This window comes from Tupaia chinensis, unplaced genomic scaffold (genome assembly GCF_000334495.1).
Source record: "Tupaia chinensis unplaced genomic scaffold, TupChi_1.0 Scaffold000498_1, whole genome shotgun sequence".
NCBI lineage: Eukaryota > Metazoa > Chordata > Mammalia > Scandentia > Tupaiidae > Tupaia > Tupaia belangeri.
In genome coordinates this window covers 301,230-310,633 of record NW_006160010.1, presented here as the reverse complement: position 1 = coordinate 310,633, position 9,404 = coordinate 301,230, and positions in this window count along the sequence as shown.

The following is a 9,404-nucleotide window of genomic DNA, read 5'->3' as shown; positions in this document are numbered from 1 at the left end:
GAGTCTTCTTCTGTTTGCAGCAACTTCTCATCTCTCATCTGGGCTCTGTTTCCTGTTGGCTCAGCAGTGGTGTTGGATTCTCATAGGAATGTAAATCCTATTGTGTGATCATTTCATTGTGTATTGCCATGTGGTAGTGGTGGAAATGGGGTTCATGGTGGATATGGTGTGCTTAGGTCATCCTGGAACCAGTCACCCTCATCCATGGAGGGATTGTCTTCCATGAGGTTGTCCCTGTGCCTGCAAGGCTGGAGACTGCTGCTTCAGTCTGGTACAGTAGCTGCTAACTATCCTTCAATCTATTTGTTACTTTTCATGTGTACATAATTTTGTTTCCAAGTATTCTTGTGAAAATACCTTGTGTGTCTTGGTATTTTCTATAGCAACCTGGACAATTCTCTGTATGTAATAGAGACTCAGTAAATATTTGTTATTTATTTATTTCATCACAGTTGGGTTTCCCCTAAGTTAAAGGTTACCTAGAATCTGAAGCTGGGTCTTAGAAGCATTTTGGTTAAATTTTGTTCTCAATTCTGGAGAACCTTCTTGCAAAATTGCTACTTGGGCTAGACCTATCCTGGCCTCTTCAGTATGATGGAGACAGGCTTGTTTACTGGATGTATTGAACGGGTAGTTAGCACTAACTTTTGGGGTTTGCTGTAATTTTGGCACATATCAAATTGCATTATAGATATATTCTACTTTTGTGGGAAATCTGCTTTGAGATTTAAATACTCATGTTTATGGAAATTTGCATATTCAAATTAAGTTGCATTATGAGTGTGTAATGCATTATGGGTACGTGATGTTTCTATGAGAGATGTAAATATTCAAATTCATATAATCTGCTTTGCCTTGAGGAAACATGTTTCTTGGCAGTATTGAGAGAACGAGGGTATCCATATGATGATAGGTGGCTGTAGAGTTTAGGTGCAATGAAACTTTTGCATGAGGATCAGATTTTTAAGTGAGCAAGTGGGGTGAAAATTGCATAGGGTCAGAACAACCAACACTAGCATTTCCTTAAGTTGTTACACAGGAGATGGACATCACCCTTTATCTCATTGAGTCTAAGATGTCCATATCTTTTCACCAATGTTTTAAAAAGCTCATTTTTTCCTCAGTTGGAAGCAGATGACTAGCTAGCTTTGGCTTACAGAGACATTCTAAACTGAAAATGCATCCCGTTAAATACTAGAGTCACACTCAGCATCACGGGGTGCTCAGATTAGGAGGCATCCATATACTGTGATGACTGAAGGAAAGGGAGCCATATCTCCTGTCACTGGTACCCTACTGTTAGATACATGCTCATTGAGCGGAAAAGCAGGGATTGTCACCTGCTCTATTTATTTTTAAAATTGTTGAATGCATATTAGTACTTTTGCATAAATCAAATGAGTTTAGAATACAACTCCATGAACATACAATCACTTATGTATTTAATATATTTTGGGCATCCTGATAATTTTATGATGAAGTAATTCACTGCTATTCTCTGCTTGATTTTTATTGCGAAGACTAGTAACACCTGAAGTACCTTTTAACTTTTCATCCAGCAAGACTAATTTAGCACTGAGTCTTGAAGATGAGGTGCAAAATTTAGGTTCTTTCAGAAATTAAAAATCACATGGTCTCCTGGCACCAGCAGGTGGTGTGGTGGTTAAGGCACTGAACTCCCACAGGGCCCACAGTGATTGGAGTTGTTTCTTTCTTTTTTTTTTTTTTAAATATAGTATGTAAGTATGTATTATCATAACCTTGTTTATATTACATTGAATCACATATAACTTTAAAGGGTGTTAATTTGTTTTACCAGAATGAATACCATGCATATCAATCAATACAGAGACATTAAAATCCCCATCTTCATCATCCAATAGCTTTTCCTTTTTTTCCCAATTATTATTATTCCAATTATTTTTCTTAAACAGTCAATCACTGTTTATCATTTTGCTTGTAAAAAGACTTTACCCAACATGAAATACTTCTCAGACCAATCCAGCTGAGAAAACTATACACATCAACTTGAACTGGTAATAAACCATATCTATGTCCCACTAATGTCATGCCTCTCTATTTGTTCTCTTGTTGTCTTTCTCTATATTCTTCTCCACTCCCTCCCCATTCCACACTCTTATCATCGTTAACTATTTTCACTGTTTTTATACCCTACAATATTTCAGTCTCTACCATGGAGTGTGGATAGTTGGTATATACTAAGTGGATACATACAATATCTTTCTTTCATGTCTTGGCTTACTTCACTCAGCAATAGATCCTCCATATCTGACCACTTTCTGTCAAATGCCAGGACAGTGATTAGAGTTCTGAACTTGGCAGCTTGTTTTCTTACTTTCTGTCTCTCATTCTGGTGAGCACATGTGCCCTGGAGCAAATTAAAAAAAAAAAGGATATAATGATAAATAAAATTAATCTTTAAAAAATTAAAATAAATCACATGACTTTTATTTTTTAATAAAGAGGATGTATCACAACACCACTAGGCTCTTGGTCACATTAATAAATACAGATGATATTGTATTCTCTTAGATATTACAGCCTCAACAACTTTTTTTTTTTTTTTTTTTTTTTTTTTTTTTTTTTTTTGGGGAGAGGTTTTTGCTACAGGGCATGTGTGCTCGCCAGAAAGAGAGAGACAGAGAGATAGAAAGTGAGAAATAACCCCCCGGGGGGATGGCCACACTACAATCCCTTCTCCTCTTGGGATCTTGGGCATGCACGTTCACATGCCCGGCGTGAGTTTAAGCCGCTGGGTCCGGGACTTGAACCGCGCTCGACTACATGGGAGTCCAGTGACATAGCCATTATGCTAACTGCTGGTCCCAACAACTTTTAGAAGGTGTAATGAGTTTGCTTTTATTGTACAATTCGTATTTTCTGGAATAATATAGTTTACTGTTAAATTATATATATGGCCTCAAATATCTGAATATGTTAAAGCACATTTCTGGGAATTCCTACAGAGGCAACAGCATTCTACACTAATAGAATACAAGATGAATTGCAATTATCTAAGTAACTTTTAACCTGGTCAAATTTTCTTAAAATAAGTGGATGTCAAGTTCAGCAGTATCAAAGGTAATTAATGTTTTCCAGCAGTAAGTGTGATAAATACTCGCTTGTTAAGTAAATTACATCTAGACAAAACTTGAATGTGAAGTAAGGGTATGCTATAAGAAAATTGCAAACAGCATTCATGTGACAGATCCACTAATTTGCTACTTGTTATTCCAGAAAGATTTGAAAAATTAGATAGCTGAAGTTGCTGTAACGAACACAATTTATTGCAGAGATGCCCCCAAGAAACACTTTAGACCTCAGCTTTGCCTGTTGATCTTTACCAAATAGTCACCCAGGCTGGCTGTTTTGAAATCATCGGTGATCATTCACACAAAGGTAATTGTATAGAAAAATCAGAAACACTCTGCTTCCTGGTAATATGATACTATTTGGTTGAGATCTGCAAGTCCTTGCTGCAGAGTATCAGTAGTGTTGGCCTAAAATACAAACATAATAGGAAAATTGGAGGAAGAAGTGACAGCATTCCCCATTGAACTGAGATTTAAGCTCGACTACATGGGAGTCCAGTGACATAGCCATTATGCTAACTGCTGGTCCCAACAACTTTTAGAAGGTGTAATGAGTTTGCTTTTATTGTACAATTCGTATTTTCTGGAATAATATAGTTTACTGTTAAATTATATATATGGCCTCAAATATCTGAATATGTTAAAGCACATTTCTGGGAATTCCTACAGAGGCAACAGCATTCTACACTAATAGAATACAAGATGAATTGCAATTATCTAAGTAACTTTTAACCTGGTCAAATTTTCTTAAAATAAGTGGATGTCAAGTTCAGCAGTATCAAAGGTAATTAATGTTTTCCAGCAGTAAGTGTGATAAATACTCGCTTGTTAAGTAAATTACATCTAGACAAAACTTGAATGTGAAGTAAGGGTATGCTATAAGAAAATTGCAAACAGCATTCATGTGACAGATCCACTAATTTGCTACTTGTTATTCCAGAAAGATTTGAAAAATTAGATAGCTGAAGTTGCTGTAACGAACACAATTTATTGCAGAGATGCCCCCAAGAAACACTTTAGACCTCAGCTTTGCCTGTTGATCTTTACCAAATAGTCACCCAGGCTGGCTGTTTTGAAATCATCGGTGATCATTCACACAAAGGTAATTGTATAGAAAAATCAGAAACACTCTGCTTCCTGGTAATATGATACTATTTGGTTGAGATCTGCAAGTCCTTGCTGCAGAGTATCAGTAGTGTTGGCCTAAAATACAAACATAATAGGAAAATTGGAGGAAGAAGTGACAGCATTCCCCATTGAACTGAGATTTAATGAAGATGGTGAAGAGATGTAATTGTGTGTTCTACCCAATCCAACTTTTAATTTAACTGGAATCTGTAATATGTGCTCTGAAGTTACGGTACTTAGTAAAATAAGTTACTATCCTTGCTTCCTCCCATTTACTTAGAGTTAAAAACAATAGTTGAACTGAGTTGGAAAAGTAAACTTTACTACCTAGTTCATTTTGTATATTCACGTAGCCGGGACATTTTAAGATGAAGAATTCAATTTACTCAAAAGTTAGTTACAATTGATTTAATAGTAGCTAATGTTAAATATTCACATGATTTACTGTTTTGTCAGTTGTGGGCCCCTTCAGCAGTATAATATAATCTTGTTGAGCATTTAGATGCCAAGGTTTTCTGGTCTATGGGTATTTTCAACTTTTGACATGTATTGATGAGGAAATCGAAAATGTTTGTGGAAGATGAGAAGGTAGCTCATGATTATAAGTAGCTGAATTTTCCTTTAAGCCTGATTTCCTATCTCAAATGCTTAATTTATTGATATATATGTATGTATGTATGCACTTCCTCATTATCTAACTAATTACTTATTTACTTGCTTGTGCTTGGTGTCTAGATTTAATTTTTCAAAGTTAACCTAAGCTCTCTTTCACCTGGGAACTGTTTATGATAGGCTTTTTGAAATACTGTAGATTCCCGACATAAGTAGTATAATTTTCAACATTGAACCTCCTAGAAAAACATTCTAAAATGGCAAATATTTTTAAATAATAAAAACTGAACACATTTTTGGAAGGCTGGGTCTGTTTTTGTTGGGAGAATGCTTGGACAGTTCTGGCTTTTAAGTTAAAAACAGTCTTTGGGAAAACTTTATTTCATTGCCTCTTCATGTTTCTAGACCTTTCTTCAAAGTATCCAGCATCACACGGTAGGTAAGAGCCTGAGCTAACATTAGGGGGATGTGGCTTCAGGTCCTGCCTCTGTGCCCTGCTTGTCATGAAACTGAACAAGACACTCTACCTGCTGGTGAAGATGTAGGTTGCTTTCACAGGCATGAGGATGACAGCCCCTCTTTTCCAGGGTCATTATGGGCTTCCAGGAACTAATGTTGGGAAAGCATTTAACACAGTGTGCCAAGTATAAGCACAATCAGAATTTCTTCTTGGACCAGGATCAAGGCTACCACTTGACTCCACTTCATCATTTACGTAGCCTTCATCTGTATCCCAGAAAAGATCAATTCTATTCTTGCAGTTTGTATAATATATAAAGAAAAAAATGTGTTTTTTTTCCCTTAGTAGTCAATTCCATTATCTAAGTCTCAGTTCTTCTTTGCCTAGCTGATAGTTTTTTTTTGTTAGTTTTTTTGTTTCCTCGTTCCTTTTTTAAAAATTTTTTAATTTTAATTTTTTGTTTTTATATTCATTCACTGAGCATCGTCACATCATACGAAATGTGATTTCCCATCTAGAATATCCTGCATAGTGGCTTAATCATACATGTTATTGTCAATAATTTTGCATTTCTAGTTTCATATACATATGTAATTTCCCCCCTATTTCTCACCCTCTGCCATTTCCCAAACTGCTCCCGCACTATCTCAGGTGTCTACAGTTGTTTTCTATTTCTTCCCTCCACCCCAAATTTTATTGACTCACAAAATTTCTTAGATAATCTAACCACTTTCAATAGCAAGTTCAGCTGATATATCCATATCTGTGAATACATGTCTGACTTTAGGTGTGAAACTCTGAGTAGAATGAATATACTATAAGGTAGCACCTAGCTGATGCTATACAGCTTACTCTGGTCATTATATATGTATTTTTAAATATATTTTTTAATTTCAAGAAAATTAGTTTTATCAAAGAAATGCTAAAGAACTTGCTTAAAACTTAAAACAAGGAAACAGGTTAGGATTCTGTTCAAACAGTAGGTACATGAACCTATCAGCAGCTCAGGACAGGACAAAAATCCTTAAAATCAGACAACAAAGCCTAGAAGAAAATCAGCAATGTTTTAGTCAAAAGTCATAAAATGCTATTTTACCCATTCAGTCTCATGTACTTTATCTTCTATTGTGGTTCGATCTTCTCAATTAAATTCTGGGATATGATATTCAACTCCAGACTTGTCCCTATGATTAACTTGCTCATTTTCTTAGTTTTTGAACTCTCATTTCTGTGTGTCCGTATTTAATTTTCCTGATAAAGCACTCCCTTGAGAATTTCTTGGAGATCTGGTCTGGTGTTGGTAAATTCAGGTTTTGTTTATCTGAGAAAGTTCTTGCTTTTTCTTCTCATATGAAAGATAATCTTGCCAGGTACAGTATTCTTGGTTGAATTGCCTTTCCCTTAACACTTTGAATATATTTTCCCGTTCTTTCCTTGCTCTCATTGTTTTGAATGAGAGGTAAGGTCCTCTGTTAGCTTGATGGGATATCCTTTGTAGGTAACTTGCCAGTTCTCCCTTACCAATGTTAGTATCTTGTGTTTGTCTATGGTTTTGATCAATCTGGCTATAATGTGTCTTGGAGAAGATCTTCTTGGGTTGATTATATTTGGGGGCTTTTGTATTTCTTGGGACTAGATCTTTGAATGCCTCTTTAGGTTTGAAAAGTTTTCTTCCAGGATTTCATGGAATAGTTCATCAATGCCCTTATGGGTCTCTGCCTTCTGGGACACCAATTATCCAGATGTTTGGACATTTGCTGTATATTATTGTATAGTATTTTCATTTTTTCTTTGGGCAATTTTCTCAGTCTTCATGGTGGATTTTTCTAGGCCAGTGATTCTACCTTTTATATCTGAGATTCGATTTTCTGTATGATCTGGTTTACCTTTAATACTTTCAAGGGAGATTTCGACTTCCTGTATTATAGCCTTCATCTCTAACAGGTCCATTTGATTCTGTTTTATAGTGTATTTCCTCTTTTAGATCTTGCAAGAATTTCCTTATGTCCTGGAACGTGTCAGCTCCTTTCTCCTGCCTCTTCTGCAGTTCATTGTCTCTCTTCTCTTCCATCTCTGTAAGCTTTGTCACTATGAATATTCTAAATTATTTATCTGACATTTCCATGAGTTTCATTATACTGTCTGAGGATGAAGAGGAATTATTCTTTTCCCTTGGAGGAGGAGATATTTTCTTGCTTTCTCATATTTCTTGTGACCCTGTGGTGATTTCTAGTCATTTGATGGATGGGGCATTTCTTCCTAATTATTGAAGTTCAATCTGAACATTCAGAGGCAGTGGAGGAGGTGATCTGCAATCTCTCTTCTGTTCTGTTTTCATTCCTTATGCATCAGATTCAGTAGGAGTAAAGGAATATTCTGATCTCAATCATATTCAGATGTTTGGGTCCTCTTCACTTGGACCTGTCTAGATACTTTGTGCATAGAGACAACTAGAAATGAATCTGGAGGGAGAAGTCTCAGCAGAAAATCTTCATTTTTAGTCAAGGAAAGCAATATTTCACAGCTCAAGTTTGGTATCCATCCAGTGTTTATCTTTTTCTTTTTTTTTTTTTGTTCAGAGTACATGTGCGCTTACTGGGCAGTGCAGGGGTGGGGGTAGAAGAACACCTCTGGTGGAGCATGGTCTTGCTACAAACCTTTTATCTCCATTTCTCTGTTCCCTCAGAATTTCACCCATGACATTTTTCAAGCCTGTAGGGCCACTATGTGAACAGCAGTTGGTCATGTGGGATCCTGCTTCCCATGCCTAGGGCTTAACCACTGCACTACAGGGCAGGTCCTGACAATGATAATACTACATAGTGGAAACGATGATGATAACAATAAAAGCAACTCGGTTTTTAAGCACTTGTGTGTAAGAAAGTAAGCATTTTACTTACATTATATTTAATCATCAAAAATCTTGATATAAAATGTATTCATAGACTTATTTTATGAATGAATCATGTTTTGATGGGTTAATGAGCAATTTTTCTACTTATTGCAGAGTCAAGATTTTTATATCAGGTACTAAATAATGAGATTGGAAATGAGAATTTCTAAGGCCAGTCTCAGACATTTGTTTCTAAATAAGAATAACAACAATATGAGCTATTAACTACATTTGGTTGTGTCAGGCATTGTATTAAAAGCTTCTTATGTGTTATCTTGGTATCTTGGTTCTATGACAGTCTAATGAGGTGTGGGAGTTTAAAATTTCCCCCATTTTAGGGTTAGCTGGTGGCATGGTAGTTAAGGCAGCTAGATCCCACAGGGCTGATTGTGTAGTTTGGCTTGAAAAATAAGCTGGGTATATGTGTATGCTCAAAAACCTGAGAAGAGGGACCAGCAGTTAGTGTAATGACTACATCACTGAAGTCCCATGTAGTTGAGTCCTGGACCCAGTGGCTTAAACTCACACCAGGCACGTGCGCATGCATGCCCAAGATCCCGAGAGGAGAATGGAGGAGAAGGGATTGCGGCATGGCCATCCCCCCTGGGGGGTGATTTCTCGCTTTCTATCTCTGTCTCTTTCTTTCTGGTGAGCGCATGCGCCCTATAGCAAAAACCTCTCAAAAAAAATCCCAACCCCCCCCCAAACAAACAAAAACTCAAACAAACAACAAAAACTCCCACAAAATCTGAGAAGAGAGATGGAGAAGAAGAGATTGTGGTGTTGCCATACCCCTTGAGGGGTGCTTTCTCACTTCTCTCTCTCTGTCTCTGGAGAGTACAAGTCCCCCCAGCAAATAAAACCGAAGCACTTTCCCCATTTTATACAGGAAGAAAGCAGAGTAAGTACCTTGCTGAAGATTATGAAGCTGGTATGTGGAGCAGCTAGGTCGGGGCATCTACTTCTGCCCTTAGGCCCTACGCTGTGCAGTTCTCCGATGTGTGTATGCTAGGGCTAACCTGTATAAGGTATGTGTCGTATATCCTCCTCTTAGCACTAAGCAAAACTTTAACAACTCAGAATAAAAGAATCGTTTTTTCCATTCTTTCCTGCCGAGCTTTTGCTATCGCTGTTCTCTATGATCAGTATAATTCTACCCACATCTCTGCCAAACCACACCGCTCTTATTCTTCCCTAC